This window comes from Anguilla rostrata, chromosome 7 (assembly GCF_018555375.3).
Source record: "Anguilla rostrata isolate EN2019 chromosome 7, ASM1855537v3, whole genome shotgun sequence".
In the NCBI taxonomy this organism is placed as follows: Eukaryota; Metazoa; Chordata; class Actinopteri; order Anguilliformes; family Anguillidae; genus Anguilla; species Anguilla rostrata.
Genome location: NC_057939.1, coordinates 23422449 through 23442859, shown reverse-complemented (window position 1 = coordinate 23442859; position 20411 = coordinate 23422449).

Sequence of the window (20411 nt, the reverse complement as noted above, 5' to 3'; positions counted from 1 at the left end):
CTGCAGTTCTAAAAGGTTGCAAGCTCTCATGGTGATGGTGGTTCTGACATCATTTAATTTAATCTCTCTCTCTCTCTCTCTCTCTATCGGTTTGAACAACCTTTCTGTTCATTCTGACTTGGAACCAGGCTAAGGAATACTAAATGAAGATTCAATCTTGTGTAATAAGCAGGCGGGATTGCTGGCAGATTTTATAGAGACCTCCAGATTGCGGAAGCTGGCAATTATGCCACTCATCAATGAGTCAATGCTTTTATGTTTGCTGGTTGATTGTGTTTTATGTTGCGTTTTAAATGGGAACAAATGATCTTCACATATGAAGACACCGCATACTGTATGGTGCAGGATACATACCGGCTCTATAATCAACCCTATGCAGTGATTTACAATGCTGTCATTGCCTGACAGTTGTGGGTTCAAATCTTAGGTCAGATGTAGCTTTTGTGCCCTTATGCAATGTTCAAAGTTGCTCTTTTAAACACAGGAACAAGCCCAATAAATGACTTGAAAATGGTCAAAATGATTTTAAAAGGACCATAAAGTCTTAGCTGAGAGCATTTGCAGAGTAAATTACTGCATGTTCTGAAAAACAAATGGCCATGAATGCTTCCTAGATTCTAAATCATAGGGCTGATTTCCACATCCTGATATTAATTCAGAACGTTATACTTTTAAATCACCATACATCAGTTAGAAATTCCTGAAATAATTCAATTGCACTGTTCAGTATGAATAAACATGCAATTATGATAAAGCATAATTACTTTTCTGCTTCATAAAACTGGCATTGCATATGAGTGCATATGAGGAAAAGCAGGTTAGAAAGGCAATAGCAATGCCGTTGCTTTCTCAACAAAATTTACTGCATTATCTCTTCAGAAAGTCTCACATAACTGTCATTGTTTGTTTAAATATTGCTTTTTTGAAAGTTTGAGTTGTGGTGATGCAAAGAACGGTTGATGTATTGTGAATTCCTTTGTAATGTCATCTTTTTATATTTTTTTTGCCAACTGTCACATCTTGTTTTCTTCTTAAGCAGTTTCTGAAGCTTTCTTTGCTATTCCTTCAGTGTTTTGCTGCACTACCTATAAATAATTTTGCTCATGTCAGCTAATTTTGAATTCTTTGTTATTATTATTATTATTATTATTATTGTTATCTAATAATAACAATAATAATAATAAGGGTAAAAGTAATGATTGTTTAACCGAGGGAATACAAAGCATTTTATTTTACACAGCACCTTTCAAGCAATACAGTATTAGTATTACAAATTTATAGGCAAATAAAAAAAGTGATAAAATAATACTTATGCATGTAATAATGCTTAAAAACTTGATAATTCTAATAAAACATTTGTGTGTGTGTGTGGGTGTGTGTGTGTGTGTGTGTGTGTGTGTGTGCGCGTGCGTGCTTGTGCATGTATTTGTGTGCTCTGTTAAGCACCGAGAGTTATTACTATTATAACACTAATACTGGCATGCTGAAGATGAAAAAATAAAATTAGAAATAAAAATTCTCTTTGAAGGTGTCTGTCACAGACACATTTCACACCAGTTATAAGAATTAGGTTGAGATGATGGGGTTTTTCTGTTTTCAGAGCAGGAATGTCGACGTTACTACCTTCCTTTATTACCCTCATTTAATTCCATTCATTACGTTCATTCTGTCAAATACGCATTCCAGATGAAATCCAGTGAATCGTGTTACTCTGCTAATAGGTTTACTGAGATCTGACACTGAATGGAGTCTGTGATGCTGACTGTGGTTTGAGTTCACCGAACGGAATGGGGCTTTGAGCATCAGTCAGGTGGGGCAGGCGGGGGCGGAGCTGCTTTCCCTGTCGGTCACTAGCGCAGCCCCTTGAAGGTTCCCAAGGAAAATTCTCCTGTGCAGTGACTGGACAGTTGTAGCGAGCGAAAAGAAACGGCTGTTGTCACAAACACTTGCAGTCATTTATGGCCGCAATCATCCCCGGGCCACACAATTCACGTTCGCAATATATTTTTAGGAACATATTTTAATTGTGCAGTACTGTTATTTATGTCTGTGTGGCAATCTGTTCCGCAGACTGCGATTACTACCACCACGCCTCACCTCCTCACCCCCCTGGGTCAAGATTGGTTCCGCCACCCAGTTGGGTTCTTCAGAATGTGTACCCTGAGTATTCACCCTAACCCTAACCCCCAAATTGTTTAGGGCCACCAAAATCCCAGAGTTGGCTCTGAGGCCACTTCTTAACACATCAATCTCAGTCACAGCATTCAGATCTCCTTTCACTCATACACCATACCCTACCATCTGTGCGTCTCCTTCAACCAGTTCACAGTTGTGCGCCATCTCATTTGAGCGTTACGGTGGGCGCAAGGCACATCAGGGTAAACATTCCACTCTCAGTGTCATCACTGTGAGGCATCCTGCAGTGTAGAGGAGCAGGTAGATCGATGGGCCTCTGAGTAACAGATGTAGTAAATGCACTGTTGTCTAGATAATCGGCCACTCCAAGGGTGGATCTGCTTCAGGATTTCATGCCAGCATCTGCTCTTTGTTATCTCATTAACACAATCGCTTCTTTGACCTGACATTTTTGATAAAGCCAGAAGCGATAGATACAAGCTGATCATGTAACCATGATGACTTTTACATTTATTTATTTATGTATGTACTTACAGGGTAGTGAGGTCTCTCTCAGCCAGAGGCAGTGAGACAGTGGGTTTGTATGCACAGAGTCAGGTCACTCCCAGTCAGAGAGAGTGAGAAAGTGGCTTTGTATATACAGAATCGGTCTCTCTCAGTCAGAGACAGTGAGAGAGTGGGTTCGTATATACAGAGTCAGGTCTCTCAGAGGCTGACAGTTGGTCGAGAGGAAGTGAAATGGGTGTGAATGGCGGTAGGGAGAGACAGAGGAAAGATGGATGGCAAAGTGGGTGGACATCAACAGACATAAATACATCACCAGCATAATCATTCACTGGGGTCTGGTAAATAATAACTGTGTGTGTGTGTGTGTGTTTGTGTGTCTGTGTGTGCATGCTTATCTGTAGGAACATGTGTGTGCATGCATGTGTACGTGTGAGTGCATGTGTGCATGCGTATGTTTCCGTGTGTGTGGGCGCATAGAGAGAGAGAGAGAGATACAGAGAGAGCGAGAGAGAGAGAGAGAGAGAGAGAGAGAGAGAGAGAGAGAGAGAGAGAGAGAAAGAGAGCTTTGGTAGAGGTTTCGGATGAATGGGACGTAGGACCAGGCAGGGGGGCTGCAGACGGAGATAACACAGTGTGCTGTAGATATATGGCACCGGGTGTAGGCCAAAGATGGGGCAACTGAAAGGAAAATGTATTTGGTAATTATCTGGAGAGACCAGCCGAAATAATGCTGGATACATCATGGAGAATGCCTAAAACCTGGAAAAACACAAAATGTCGCACAAAACACGACTCTGGCTGTACAAAGGGGCAGTTTTGGGAGACAGGAAGTTTATTGTTCCTTCCATCAGAATGCAGTCTCCGTTACATCATTTCACCATCATGCTTTCCTTTCTTTTCCCACATTCCCATGTAACTGTCATCACCAGGACGCTCACAGTCAAATCACCTCTTCCTGGGTTTTACAGCTTTACTGAATAAATGACACCTGGAGGGAGAGGAGCACAGTGAGTGGGTTGGGGCAGTGGAGCAGCTGCTGTTCTGTTCCGTAGTCCAGGCTTTCTCTCCAGAACATCAGAACCAGGAGCTCCCTATGTTCCCTGCGCCAACCTGAGTCAATCTGTTTAGCCTGGCTTCTTTGAATCATACTGCTGCCCCTCCTCCTTTTTCTGGAGAAATACATGCAAATGCATCAACATGAGAAAAGGCCGTTCAGCCCATTAGGCTCCCCACTGACCAACAGCTGAGGCCAAACTAAAGGCCTTGATGGCTGTAGTGTCTATTAGCCAGTCAACAACGGCAAAGAAATATCGGTGTGGAAACGCACCAAAAACCAGCAGATGCTGTGGTCCTTCAGGACTGGATTCTGAAACCTGTGCCAAGAAAGCATGTTGTTGGTATATGTATTTAGTACTACAAAGTAAGACGCAGGGCTCCAGACAGCGAGTGAATGGTTGCATTTTGCAGTCATTTTACTTGGCTTTGCCAGTTAATTTTTTTTTTTTTTTTTTACGAGTCGCACCAGTGCAAGTATCAAACAAATAAACGTTTTTATTATTTGGTCAAATTTGTCCGCTATCAAAGCCTCTGCTTTCATCTGTGAATGGCGATCAGTCATTCCCCATTGCAGGGACTAATTAGGCTTGTTAGCTAACACTTGTCTGTGCTAACTCTAAAAATGATGTACATGTGGTAGTAAAGATACTCCTTCGCCTTTGACTACATGCCTCAGTTGTAATATCTTGACAGTTTCTCTGTTAAGTGAGCGCCATTAAGTGAACAAAAGTTATTCTCATTAACAGGTTACATAGGCCACAGAAAGTTGACCACAGAAGAAGTCCCGGTTCTAGACTGCTCTGATTAAGGGGGAAAGAAGAGATTTTTTTTTCAGTACACAGTGTGTGTATTCTAGGCTTTTTTCATCATTTGTATGCTGCAGTTTGTTATATATTATATTATATTATATTATATTATATATATTATTTATATTTATATTATATTATATTATAGCTATAAAGGTCTGCATTGCTTAGTGATCATTGACTCAATCTTTTCACTTCAATTTTATACACAGTTATGTGCTCGTCATCAAGAGGTTAATATCAGACTGCTGCCACTACTGTTTTTGGTCTTTTTTTCTTTGACATTTTCCCCACACCGCCTCCCCTCTTTGGTGATTATGGTTAATGATGAGCTACAGCATATACTTATCTATAACCATTCTAATTATGAACTAACTATACAGCATGCAATTGCATACAGGGCTTCCTGTAGCATTGTATGGTCAAAACAGCCGGTCTTAATTACTCAAAGGTATCACCTTGATTGTATCACTTGTAACTAGTCATTTCTGTTCATTTTCTACTCTCAAATGGATAAATGACAACATGAACAGTTCAAAGTATTTTTTATTTATTTATTCAAAGTACAGTTGTCCTCCCAGATCGTCATAGTGACAGCATAGCAGCAGGAAGCAGGCCGAATGTGCAGGACACTCTTGTTGCTCAAAGAATAATAAAGTAACCATAGAACAGAACTTATTTTTACTGGTAAATAATAACAAAATTCAATATTTCCAGGTACGTCTCCATATGTTCAAAGATGCCAAAGCATGACTATACATAAGATGGCCGCACAGTGGAATGGCTGTCCATAAAAGGTACATCGAAGCCACTACACTGAACCTCATGACAGTTTTCAGCAAGAAATTAAGCAGCAAGCACTACAAAGCCATGGCAATGTCTTGATTGGCCACATTGAAGTTCAACATGCCAACTAGTTATTTACAAATTAAAATTCTCATAGCTAAATTAAACAAAACATGTGTTCTGTACAATTGATCTTTTTATTACATACATAATTAATTACGCACTTTTCAGATACACATTTGTGTATGGTTTTTGTTTAATGTCCTTCATACCATTTTAACTTTTACATTAAACACACCTTACACCTTATTTTATTGAAAATGTCCACATATCTGACAGGTGAAGGCAATATCTGAAGGCAATATTGATCATGACTAAGTTGATTAGGCTCCTCATCATGTATATTGTGCTATGTGATTTTTTTTTTAATTGCTGGGACCAAATCTTGCATTGGTGCAGCTGTCTGACAAACCTAGTACCACCAGTGAGAAACAGAAATGTTAGCCTGGAGCCCTGAAGATAAATATTGCAATAATTTATATGAAGGGCTTGATCCTATCAGCATGTATTCCTCATGTCGACTGACAATAAAATGCAGGTGTTTGTTTCCATCTGCACTGTCACATTCTGAGTTCAGCAATCACCAAAATTAGTCTGTCACCAACTGTGTTTGTGAAGGAAAAAAAAACGCTTGTCTTTATTCGTGATTCAAAGTTAAGGGTGAATTTTGATTGACTCCAGGCCTGTGTATTTCTGAAGAGCAGATAAGCAGTGTCCTACCGGAGATGCTTACAACTGCCGAGTCACACAACCATTTCCATTAACTCAATCTAAGACTTTCTCCAATAAGCTCTAAAAACCTTTAACAAAACCTTTAATAAGGAATCAAAATCTACTTCTTGAACAGTAAATATGAGCACCAAAGAGAATTTAAACTTTATAAATGTTATTATTTCAATTTGTAAGTGCCTCTATCTGCTTCTTTTTTTCTGAAAATTGAATTTGCACTGCATTAGCACATGTTGACCTTTGTAAAAATAATTTCATCTTAAATTACATGATTTTTCCACTCTTAAGGATATAAAATGGATGTAAATTAATTTGTGGCTGATGCATGTGTTTTCATGCTCTGCTCAGTTCATGTTCATAACCCGAGGAACAGGAAAATAACCATCTGCTCCACCAGCAGCATTACCTTCCCTCAATCTGCTCTCAAACACAGAGTTTACATGTTGCTCGTACAATTGAGGCAGCAATCTCTTATTGAAGTGCAGTGTAATTAATTTTAGCTACTGCAGTGCGGCAATTATATTAAATAAATATCTATGGGAATTATCAAGGGATCAAACAACAAAACACTGGAGAAAAGTGCTCTGCTTCAGTGACAGTATAAAATAAGTTTGTGTTTTGGTAATTATTCAAATGTATAATTTATTCATTTATTTTAATGCAAGGGGGAGGGGGATTGCAATTGTGTGAGTCAGGGTTGCTTGTTTGTTAAATAAATATATTGTTAATCTGCGGGAATCTCAGGCTGTTTCCCATTTGGTGACCTTTACTGTGGAATCAAATAATTACATTTTAATCTTTATTTCCTTTTAGTAAAAAAATGTATTCACAATACCCCCACCTACTCAAGGGAATGCACACAGACTTAATTGCACTAATTTAAAAATAGTATTTTTTTCCCAAGCCTGTTCAAATTGAATGATAAAACTGTTACAGGATGATAAAGGTGGCAGAAAAAGAATAACAAATAACAGTAAAAATAAAGAAAATAATGATAATCATTCTGCATTGACTGCTTTGAAATGGATGAATAAGTACATGTTAAAGCATAGAGCCCAGAGCTCAGTAGTGCTGCATCTGGGTGGATAACACACAGAGATGGGTTCTCAGAGGACTGCAGGGTCAAATTCAACATTTTGATGACGCTTTCACACCCTAAAGCAAGGTATTTAAATCTAATTTTGAAGTGAACTTCACAGAATATCCAGATGTATGAGTGTGTGATGTACAGGAGAAAAAAAAGCTTGGCTAGTTGCCCTGGTAAATTGTGCCCATAGATGATAAAATTGAATTAATTTCCATTTATCCAAACATTTACGGACATATTCGTACAAATATATAGAGATGTGCTAAAAAAGGAGTTGTGGTTTGTGAAATGAAGTGACTGCCTGAGCAAGAAAATGACACTTAATGGACCTGTGGGGGTCGCTGGTGAGGGATAAGTTAGCGTCATCCCTCCCTCCGTCAGTGCAAACACTGTGCACTGGCACAGTTCAGATTGGATACCGGACCACAAGGCACCCATCTGCACATTGAAACAAAGCCTTAACAGGACGAGCTACCACGCAACCAGCACTAAGTATTACTTTCATTACTCTTGTCCAGAATCACTCTGCTATGGATGATTGTCAAGGAGAAAGAAATTATCACATTGAGTGGTCACTTCACTTGCAACGTTTTTTATAGTGAATTGGTTGAAAGATGGCACTTTCACTGTGCTCTATAACATTTGGTACAAAGATGTATTTTTCTTTAATTTGGCTCTGTACTCAGTTCTCAGTTTTAGATTCGTAATCTAATGCTGCAAAAGCAACAAAGGAGTTTTAAAAACTGGAAAATGGTTGACTAGCCAAGTCAGTTACCCACCCCCCAGTCCAACTGAACATATGTTTCATATGGTGAAGAGAAAATGTAAAGCAACTAGCCCCCAAAATAAGCATGGGCTGTAGAACAAGCCTGGCAGAGCATCACCAAAGAAGGTACAGTACTCATCACCTAGTTATCTCTATGGATCACAGACATCAAACAGTCATTACATGACTGCTTCCATATACATAACATTAATATGTCCCAAACATCACGGTGCCCTGAAATGGGGGACTGTATAAAAAGTTCTGTGATTTTTCGTGAAGCCAATAAGTATAAAAATTCAACTAAGAAGCTGCACCTTAACCACATGTCAATTGTTTGATTACAGTTCTACAATTGTGGAATATAGAGCAAAATCAAGAAAAAAAATGTCTTTGTGCAAAACATTATGGAGCTCACTGTATTTACTTAGCAAACATACAGTTCCATGATGACTTACCTAAACATAAGCTGACATTTTTACTAAGAATCCAGTTCTTCAGTATAATATAAGCAACTGATATTACTGTAAGTATTGTTATTGAGGTTACCATTGAGCATTTAACTATAAAACCTTAATCATCCATTTAATAATTCCAGTTCCATTGTAATTTACATTACATTTTCCATTTGCCTTATGAGTGCCTTTCAACTTAAACAGCCTTATAGAGTGGTAGTGGCTGGATTTGGGTTATTGATTGTAAATGCATACATGTTAACAGCAGTCCCTGTTTTTTCTCCTGATACCCGACATTCCTAAAGCACAGAGAAAGAGCTCTAGAATCAGTTAACATTAATATTTATATATAATCTTCATATATTATATTCATATATTAATTTTTATACACAACATTTAATTGTTTATCATAATTAAATGTTCATTTTCACATACACATTTTTGGCAATTGCTCAACCTATTGAATTGCTATTTATTGAGTAGAAAATTAACACTTTTTTAAAAATTCCAGCTAAGATTATGGACTAATGTTTACTGAATCCACGTCTTATTTCCCATGTTTTGGGAAGCATTATTTAACATTTAATATTGATACAGGTTGTACCACTAACAAAATTAATGGATTTTTTTTTTACAATGAAAAAAGTGACTAAGCCTTACTGATTTATTTAAGAATGAAATTTAAGGACAAATGTCAATCGAACCACTGGATGTCTCATTGAAGGCCATTCAGCCCATGGTGAGCATAATTGAGCTAAAAGGCCTTTTCTGGTCATGCATTCTTATGTTGCTACTGTGAATATTTATGAAGCAGTGTAGCAAAGGTGGACCATCCATGGAAAATCCAGTTTCAGTTTATTTTAATTATTTGCTTTGAAGGCTTTTGGAGATGTTGGTGGTAATGAGAGTCTTATAGTCCAGAGGCTGAAAATTCAGGTTCAGAAAGCAAAGGTCTTCCCAGTATTTTGTTACAATCACCTGGATTTGCTAATTCGCACAAATATTCAGCCAGAGGGTAGAATTAATAAGTGAAATCAGCTGGCTGAGTTCATGGGTGGAAGAAACACATGACAGGACTTTTACATTGTGACCCCTGCACTTTCCACCACATATAACAGCTTTTTCCTTTCATGATTGATGTTTGCCTACCCACAGGCGACAGGAATGGAATACAATAGTCAGAATAATTGAGCAATGATTTTGAATGTTCGTATCAATTTGCATTGATGTGGCATTAGCTGCAGCTCAAAGAGTTATTTTTCCCTACTTGTTTAAGATGTTGGTAGCATTGGGGTATCCAACCTAATTGGAAGACACTTGACAATAATTTATTCATCTTCCTTTTTAAACGCAACAGGATTGCTTACTTTCTTTTGCTTACTTGATTTCTCTATGGTGCTATGAAGTCTCACAATTTCCCATAGAGTGGCATTCCAATCTGAGAAAATGCAGACAACCAAGTATACAATTTTAATCAATAATGCTAACATTGAATGGTGCGTTTTTTTTTTTTTTTTCTTTTCCATAGGCCCTCAAGCACTTTTAATTAATTCCCCACAATAATGGTCCTTCTTGCAATTTGGAAAAAAAGGGTCATTGCAAAAGGCAGTGTTCTTGGTTTTTGAAGGGTGAAAGACAACAAAGGGGGTTAATCAGATATTGTTAAGTCTAGATGGTGTTCTTTCTGCCAAGGATATTAATTCACTTTTCAAAATCCATGAACGATGGCAGAAATATAACAAAGAAATGGATATTGATCTTTTTCTTCCACTACAGAGCCTGTCATATAAATATAGCAATCCATATGAGGGGTGTGTTGATGCTTCTGAGAGTATTGAGCTGAAGGAAGAAAAAAAAAAAAAACTTTCACCAAAGAAAGGAAATTTAAAACTAAAATGGAATTATTAATTAACAACACATCTGAGCTTACATAGTGTTGGCAATTCAAACCATAAGGCATGTCCAAGGGAACATGTGTGGCCCACGTAATCAACTTAACTGACATCAATTACTAGCCAACAGGCTTTGAGTGGTGTCCCCAGAAAAAGTACTTGTTCTCAGTACATATTTAGAATCTAATCCTGACCACACCAGTGCCTGTTGTTGTTGGCAGCCATTAGAGATTCATTAATTGTCTACAACATTGCCAAGGAAATGAAGACTTCACGATAGCACGTTACTTCCTATGTCAGTATACAACAGCACCTCCTCTGGCTGACTGTGGAGTTGCAGTCCGTCAGTGCGTGTGCCGAACCCTCAGGCACAATGACCGCACAGATCAGGGGGTAAACAGGAGAAGAGAGGGGGTCATTTGCTAGTCTGTGCCTTACCGAGTTGGTGGACCGCACTGCAGCTTTGAGGCAGGCTGAAAAAAAATAAGACTGGGTGTTAGAAAACTTAGAAATAAAAGAAAAAATGTCAAATAAAAACAACCCTTATCTGGATAAGGTATGTGTTGGCAAGGAAAGGACTGCAGGTTTCTTTCCAGATGGGGTGGTATATAATCTTATGACTTGCAGACATGGCATTTCTGCATGATACTCTGATTAGGTGTCTGCCAAGCAAATCCTAGTCCTATTACTGCTATTAATTGCTTTGCATTCATTGAGTTTACATGCATATACGACTTTTGAAAAGGATGTTAAACTAAACTGAAAGCCTGGATTTATAACTTTAACCAATCAAAACCGAGTCAAAGTGCTATTCAATCACAGATCCTAGATTAATCAGGAACTGTGTTACAATAAAATGGCTCTTGCTCAATGATGCTTGAAAGACATGATGTATAATCACAATGTATAAAACCTATCATGTATAATACATTTTTCTGTGCACAAAAATACTTTTTCAGGGCAATGAAGATGTTGCATATTAAAAAGAAAAGTTCTTCACATTGCAAGCAGCACTTAAGTGATTCAAAAACTATTCTCAGAAAAAATTTACTCTGAAAACTGTTAGGAGACCTCTAGGGGGTTATTACCTACCCAGGAATACACTTAAAACCTTGGAACTACTGCAGCACTGGGTCACAAATGAGACCATCAAGGCTACAGTTTTCTTTCTTGACAGTGCCATGACAAGAAGCTCTTGAGAAGGTGTGGATTAGATCCAGAAGGTATATGTTTTTTACTGCAGAATTGGAAATTCAGACAAATTCTAACAAAAGAAATACCACACTCCTAATAGCATGATGATCTTGTGCTATCTGGCCCTTTCTGCATCAGCTGGTTGACAAATGCAAATATAGTGGTTACAAATTGAAATGGTAATATAGACAGCACTAAAATAATTTCCAAGCTATTTTAAAACAGCCTGTTAGTAAAGCATTTTATTTTCTGTGCCAGTGACTTTCCAGGTCTATGGAGTCATACAGTGCCCTGAAAAAGTATTCGCTTCCTTCCTGATTTCCTCTATCATTGCATATATTTGTCACACTGAATGGTTTCAGATGTTTACATATAATATTAGACAAAGGGAAACTGAGTAAACACAATTTTAAATGTATATGATTTTTTTTAATGAAAAAAATTATAAAACACACATATCACTCGTGAAAAAGTAATTGGCCCCTTAAACTTAATAACTGGTTGCACCACCTTGAGCAGCAGCATCTTCTAATACAGAGCAGATTTCATGGTTCCTTCAATAATGGCAAGTCGTCTAGGTCCCAAGGCAGCAAAGCATCCACACTACCGCCACCATTTTTTTTTTACTGTTGGTAGGATGTTCTTACTGTGAATGCTGAATTTGCTTTACGCCAGTAATACTAGCACTTGTGTCATCCAAGAAGTTCCATGTTTTTCTCGTGGAATCTCATGGATCATCCAGGTGCTTTTTTTTGCAAATGTAAGAGGAGCACTGATGTTTTTTTTTCTTGCTTAGCAGTGATTCTGCCTTGCTTCTCTTCTGTGAGTCATGGACACTGACTTTAGCTGAGGCTAGAGAGGCCTGCGGTTCTTTGAATGTTCTTCTGAGAACTTTTATGACAGGAGCTGAGCAGAGGAGCAGAGTGGTGTTTTGGCAGCTTTATATCTTCAGTTAGCCTTTACTCTGTGCCAACCCCACCCCCCATTAAGGTTTCCCCTCTTCCACTCTCTGAGTCAGGAGAAAACTCTGCTCCCAGGTTCAATTAGATTTGTTTTATGGCTCTGATATTCATCAACCTGCCAGCAGATATCAACTGAATTATCTCAAAATCATTCTGTAACTTAAAAAAACAAAACAAAAACAAAACAAAAAACAGCCATTTAATCACTTCCCTTCAATAGGCACTGTTGAGCTGACAAGGTAATGGCTGGACGTGGGATTGCGGTTGGGCTTTATAATCTGTCAGAAGTTTGTTCTACCATAGTTAAATGACAATGATAAGGATAACTTTCTTTACAAATTTAAATTCCAGTTTGTTCTTTTTTTCGGACCTAACAAAACCCATGATGGGACTAGAATCCAAATATCACACTTGCACATTTTTGACATGTTTCTCCCTTTTTTAGATGAATTTTGTTGGATGACTGCCATTTGAAGGCAATTATAGCTGGCTGAGCAGGAAAGGGGTTTAGGTTTATCAGTACTCCTGCTCTATGCGGGCTAAAGAATGGGTGCAGTTTTTCACAGGACTCTTTCATGTAAAAGTTGTTCAGTTGGATCCCTGTTATGTCTGATGTCAGATTTCTCTGCTGTTTTTTATTTATTTATATCGAACACCATTGTACAAAAGTGCTATTGCAGCTGCACCATCTGTTTGGAGGGTTGTGTAAAGTGCTGGCAACACTTTAAAGAAAGTATATATCATAAAGTCTTTATACAGCATATATAATGCCTTCATAATGGCTTCATAGATCATACGTAAGCAAATGTCATCCTTTATAAAGGGCGACATAACACCTTATGCAACATGTTATGCCAAATGTGACATAACCAACAATGTCCTCTGGCTAAAAGCTAAACATTATAAAGGGTGACAAAGCATGCTTATATAAGATACTAGGCTAACTGGCATTATATATGCAATATAAAGCATTAATGACGCTTTATTCAGCTGGATCAGCTGCTTCAGGTTCTACGCCAGGAGCTGGGTGATGGAGCACGAGCCAGACAATAGACTGACGGCTGCCAAGTTAGCCTGGCAATACATCACTGCCCGACAAGGGAACACCCATTGACCCTTCATTTCCAGTCCACCTGGGAACAGAGACACCAAAATCAATGTGGGAGGTAATTCTCGGGTGGGGTGGGGTGTCATGAAAAGAGAGAGGGAAGGGAAACCAGGGACCATGTAACTAGTAGAGGTACTGTGTTTTTACTGGAAGAGACTCATGTGTAACAGTCTTGAACAGTGAATGGTCAACTGGTCTCAATATTGGCTGATACCAGGAGCTCATTGGTAAAAGAAGAAATGCTTTGTACCTGATAGCAGCGTTGATTATGCACAGTAAACCCTCATTCATTATGTGCATGGTGATTGGAAGCAATCACCTATGATAGATATTATGGTGGAGTGAGATTTGATCAGGTTTATTCAGAACAAATTAAGAATCAGATTTTTTACGCCTGTAAAGCCACACTTAGTAAAATAATGTAAGCACAACAATTGTATGGAAAAATGGTATATATTTTATTTACTATGATAATGATCATGATGATGTGAATGCGAATCAGAGAAGGGTCAGTTCTCACCAAAAGCACAAGCAAAAGCAGGTTATAACCATTGCCTGACCTATGTCACAGCCTGATTGAAGGGAGAACTAAGAGGCCTAGAAAGTCACACCAACTGTGGCATATTGAAAAATGTAGGGGTGCCAGTACCCCCAGCTGGTGTTCCAAATTTGGAGGTGTTGCCATGGGATGTTCTAACAAACATTGCTGAATTACAGCATGCTGACCCAACCCTGATACCATTTTTTTTAAAGCATGTGCTGGGGATGGGGACAGGAAGGTACACAGTGAGGAACAGTACATGTTGATAGATAACATAAGCTGTCAAGAGTCTTTTATTCTCAATTGTCAAATATCAGGTCTCTCTAGGAAACAGCTTACAGTACACCTTGTTCCAGATCTGCTCTGATGCCCACAGCAGATGTGTCCACCTGCACCAGGAACCTTATTTCAAAGTCTGGGCTTTGGAGTACTAGTGAGGAAGAGAGACAGGTCTTCAGCTGCATGAATGCCTGCTCCCAGACTTCAGTCCAGCTGAATGGGTTGCATGCAGCTTTTACCAACAGGTTAGTCAGGGGAGCTGTGACCATGGCAAACTTTGGTATAAACCACCAATACCACACAATCAGACCTAGAAAATACCTTACTTTTTTTTTAGTTCAATGACAAGAGCTATTTCTAATGGCTTCCACCTTATGAACTTGAGGTTTGACCTGTCCTCACCCAAGCTGATATCCCAGGTATCTGGTCTCTGCTCACACTTCTGCTGGTTGAGGGCCACGCCTGCATTGGTATTCCCCATGACTCAGTACATGTGCTGAACATGGTATTTTCAGGATTTGCAATAGATGACCACATCATCTAAGTAACCCACACAGCCGTCTTTACATCCTTTGAGAACACAATCCATGAACATTAGAAATGTTGCCAAGGCCCCATGAAGCCCAAATGGAATCACTGTAATTTGGTAATGCCACACTGGTGTCCTAAAAACAATGTATGCCTTGGACATTTCCTCTAGGTTACTTGCCAGTGACCCTGACAGAAGTCCAGCATGGTTATAAAGCTAGCCAGTCAATTCCAGCAGATCATCAAAGCGAGGCATGGGTTACATGTTAAACTGGGAAATGGTATGGAGCTTGCTGAAGACTACTCAATGAAATACTCTCAATGACTCATCCTTCTTTGGGATGAACACCACTGGGCTGAAATTGTACAAATTGAAATGTTACTAAGGCTTGACTAGTTAATTATGCATGCCAACACGCATACAATTTTCCAGGTTGTAGTACCAACTTCCGTACCCCACAAATTGTCTTGTGGCACAAACTAATCAAGAATAAAACATTCTGTACATGCAAACATATTTATGGGACTATGGTACATTTCCTATGAAATTCACAAGAAAAGAATCATACTGCACTGCAGCTCCTTTGAAACAATCACAAAGGCATTTGCAGTGCTTGTTTTGGATTGTGTGCATGCTTTGTATAAACATGGACCCAAATGCAGTTAAGAATGCAATTTGTCTGTCTGTGTTTCAGGGTATAGGATATCCACTCTATGGTATAACCACACCCATGTAATCTGTCCCATATACATGGAAAAGGTGTCACATCCAGAGGTTTTTTGTTGTTGTTTTTTTTTTTCTCTCTCTCTCTCCTACATTGCGCATGGCAGGTGAGGAGTGACTTATTCTTCAAACAGACACACAGTGCCTGCAGGTACATTCTATGCAACAAGCAACTGAAACGGGTTCTCTACATGAAGCCTTGGGGAATTCCCCTCAGATTTCTAAGCAGAAACAGGTAATTTTGGTCTAGCCCACAATTCGAAAATAGGTTCAGACAGCTTTACACAGGTTTGTTGTCAGGTCAAAATATTTATGTTCAGAAGATTTCAGACAAATTCCACAGAGGTTTTTATTATTTTTTATAGATTTTAGTTTTATGTATTTTATTTTATTTTTTCACCTCCAAGGGTACAGCTCATAATGCAAAGAGGGTTTACTTTGCTTGTCTGCGAAAATCAGACTGGAGACGTGAAGGTAATTCTAAATGATTTTCCCCTGACGATCCACTCTCTGTCTGTCATTGATAAAGTTGGAGAACCAGACATTAACATGTGACACACACACACAAACACTCCAGTTGGGATCACTGTCTGATTGGGATTTGTGACTGGAAGCACATGAAAAGCAAGTAGCAACGTTTTGGCAAGCAGAGGGCAAAGACGTTTTCCTCTCAACCGTCTGTAGACAATTCACTCAGATGTGCACTTAATCTCTCTATAGCACATATGCAAATGAGCTCCCATAAAGCTGTTGTTCAGAGTGCCGGTGCTTGTGATTCTTAGGATGAAAATTGTACTGTACTTTAAGAAAAGGGCTTTTGGGAGAGATGGAGAGATGGGCAAAGAGAAGAAAAAAGGGGGATCTGTGAAGCACTCAACCATTTGAGTCAATGAGGCTGTTTCAAAACCTATCAATGCTATTCTCTCTTGACAACTCCCCACACTCCCCACTACCTCCTCAATTGCTAAGCCCCACTGTTTCCATCTCTTATACATTTGGCGTTTGTGCCAAATCAATACGTACATGTACACAACAATCCTGTCGAGGGTTGGAAAGAAGTGATTGACATCGTGGAGTCCAAGAGGCTTAATGTCAGTATGTGTTATTTAGTCTCTGTCTAAAGTGAACCCTCCCCATGTGACAATCTGCCTCACACGTGTACAGCTTCTCGCGCCCAGTGAAAGAGCACACCCTTTTTTACAGGCTCATCAGTAAACTGAGAATTGTTGACAAAGTGAGTGGGCAACAAATGCTAGCATCGGTGTTCAATTCATCACTTTTTGTGCTTTTTAAAAGCAGGGTGCAGCTATGATTTACCATGAACCTTTCTGTGAGTGGGTACTAGTATCGCTCATCTGAACTGTCAACAGGACAAATATGACAAGTATTAAAGAAAAAGTATATAATGAATGTGTGTGTAAGTGTCCATGTGTCTGTGTAATAAAATAAAGAAGAGTTACGGTTCACAGTTTTTATTCATTAATAATACAATTTAGGACACAAATGCATATATTTCTTTGGTGAAGGCATGAAATTAACACTGGAATGAAGAGAAGTCAGAATTTTTTTAAAGGCAAAATAAAAGTAGTATCAGGTATACAGAATGAAAGAAAAACAACACACCCTGCTTCCACATGCATTAATATGACTACTGCGTATCTTTGCATGCCTGGTAGCCTGGGTATCCACACTCCACCTGAAGCTCAACCTGGGGAAGATAGAACTCCGGTAAAAAATGTTCCCCCTCCGATTAAATCAATGTCAGTCGTGCTGCAGTCTTTCCCTCTCCCACTTGGAGTGATCCTGGACGATCAGTTGAGCTTCTTGGGGAAATCACCCAGTTCTATAGGTTCCCGCCTCACAACATCAGTAGAATCTGCCATTTCCTCACCTCAAGATGCTACACAGTTTTTTTGTGCGAGCCCTGATAATCTCTCATCTGGGCTACTGTAGCGCCTTGCTGGCTGACATACCGCTTTAACGGGTCCAGAATGATGCTGCCTGGTCTTCATCTTGCCAAAATGCACATTTGCCACACCATTGTTAAACACCCTTCGCTGGCTTCTGGCAGCTGCGTGCATTCAGTTCAAATCTTTCACACTGGCATACCAAGCTGTGAATGGTACTGCCCCTTCCTATCTTCAGACAACGATAACACCGCACACTCCAGCCAGACCTCTCCACTCAGTGTCCTCTCACCAGCTGGCTGTCCCGTCCCTTCGGGCTCCTGGCATCGGCTCCCTGCAGCCCCGGCTCTCTCTCTGTTCTCATCCCTTAATGGTGGAACATCCTTGCCCAGTGTTTCAGGAAGGCAGATTCATTTTCCTTCTTTCTTCTGCAATTGACAAAAACTCACTTTTTTAAGCTACATCTCAAAAATTCTGTTAAAAAAAATAATAAACAAACCTCGCTGTTTTTATCTTGTACGTCTTAAGGCATTTACCTTGGCAGTGGCACTTACATGATTGTGACTTGTTCTATCTCTAGCTTTTCTGGCTTGCCATTTGAAATGAATGGTCGTAAGCTGTTTTTGCTAAAGGTGTCCAGCAAATGATAAAATTGTAAATTGTAATTTATCTGCCCCCTCTGGCACCCCCACTCCTCTGGCATCCCTACCCCATCATTCCATCATAGTTCTCTCCATCATAGGACTGATCTAAATACACTAGATACTTGTGTTGACTACCATAATTATATTAGAAACATGGATGAGTGAGGCTAGATTACGTACTGTAGGATGTTGTGGCCAGGTGTAGGACAGGCCCAAACTTGGCCTTCAAAAATCTCTGCTAATCACAATGAAACAACAATGCACACTAAATGTGTTTATAATTAGAAAACACTTGCAATACACACAGGGATCAACTTGTACTACATGCACAGGAAACATAAATAGTCAGATAAATGAACAGATACATAGCCAGGTGAATGAATGAATGAATGAATGAATGAATGAATGAATGAATGAATAATCACTCCAGGCATACATACAGCTTGTTGCACAAATCAAAGTGAAGGAACTTAATCCAGTATTTAGAACTGAGACTCAGTATTGATTGATAACAACCAAAAATGATGCTGTTCCCACAGGTGCCAGAGACAGGATGGACAAACAGACAGCTTGGATAATGAGGAAAGAAGAGAATTGTTTATTTTTTTTCTCCATTAATGCTAGTATGAGAGGTACATTTCAACTACCCAAAGCAGACTATCAAATAATATCAATCAGAAAATGTAATAAGTAAGGAATTATGTACACCTCGTGCCTGAACAACTTAGGCAAACAAGACGTGTAATGTGATTGGATTCCTTGAAGCCTTCTTTTCCCACTAGTCATCCAATTTGCACCCGTCATTCTTCAGAATGAACCCCATGTCTATTTCAATAGCAGCCATAGAGTTGCTGGAGATAATAGCCTATCTGGATGCAGAGTTTGTGCGTTTTAACGGGAAATTGGGGCATTCTCGTCTTGCCGCAAGAAGACGCAGCCTGATGAACGCTTTGCTAGAATTTGGATTTGATACCTCAGAGCAGGATGTGGGCGATTCGCAAATTAATGTGATTCATTCGATAAGTGAAAGCAGTCAGCCTGCCGGATGCACTGTGTCATTCAGCTCCTCATCAGGCACAGGAAATCATAGAGTCTTATACAGGAACACATACACAAACATACACTCATATACACAAATATGCATGCACACACACGCACAAACTCAGATGCACACACAAACACAAACATGCACACACACACACACACACTCACATGTTTGTATTGCTATACATGTAAGGACTTCCCATTGACTTACATGCATTCTGTAACCTCTAATCCTAACCCCAACCACTACATGCCTAACCTTAACCTAATTGTAACCCTAATCCTAAATCCTAACCCTAAAACAGCCTCTTGAACTTGTGGGGACCAGCAAAAGGTCCCCACCTTGCGTAATTTTCCTCATTTTTCTATCCTTGTGGGGACATTTGGTTCTCACAAAGATAGTAATACATGCCCACACACACATACACACACACCCACACAAGTACAGACTCAGACGCACACACAGACCCACAAACATGAATACACACATACACACAGATGTGCACACACACATATGCAAACGCATGCACACATACAATTTACCTGGCACAGGGCCCATATGCCTCATTAATGGATATTCAGGATACACACTGTAAACTCAGAAGGAAAATTGTTCCAGCAAGATGTCCCCAAAAACAACCATTCCTTCAGGATAGAAGTTTCAGCTCCAAGGGTGACCTGCAGGTTTACCAAAATGGTTGACCAATGATTCCACTTTACAGTACATATGGGCAGTACAGTTTTAAGCACCTCATCATCATTTAAAATAAGTCACATAATGTAAAAAACAAGTCAACATATTGGTGTGTAGTGTGTGTGTGTGTGTGCATGCGTGTGTGCCTGCATGTGTGTGTTTCTTCAGGGGCATTTAGTTTAAATGGTAAAAACTATTTTTCATTCATCCGCTTATTTTAATGTAACAAGATAGCACTCAACTCGAAGCATGAAACCAGACTTGCAATGCAGTATTTGAATGTAATTAAGTAGACTCTTGGGTTGACTTATGTGAAAACCGCAGGATTTAATTATACACCTGACTCAGGATTTCATATCCTGACAAAGGCTCTTCTGTGTACTGAGTGAGGGAAAAAAAGTTTTTATTCATTTATTTATTTATTTTTGTTGGAGTAGTTTTTATTTTTTTCCGCTTTGTGCCATTGCATAATTGTGTTTTGCTGCAGTGTCAAGAAGCTAACCAAGCAT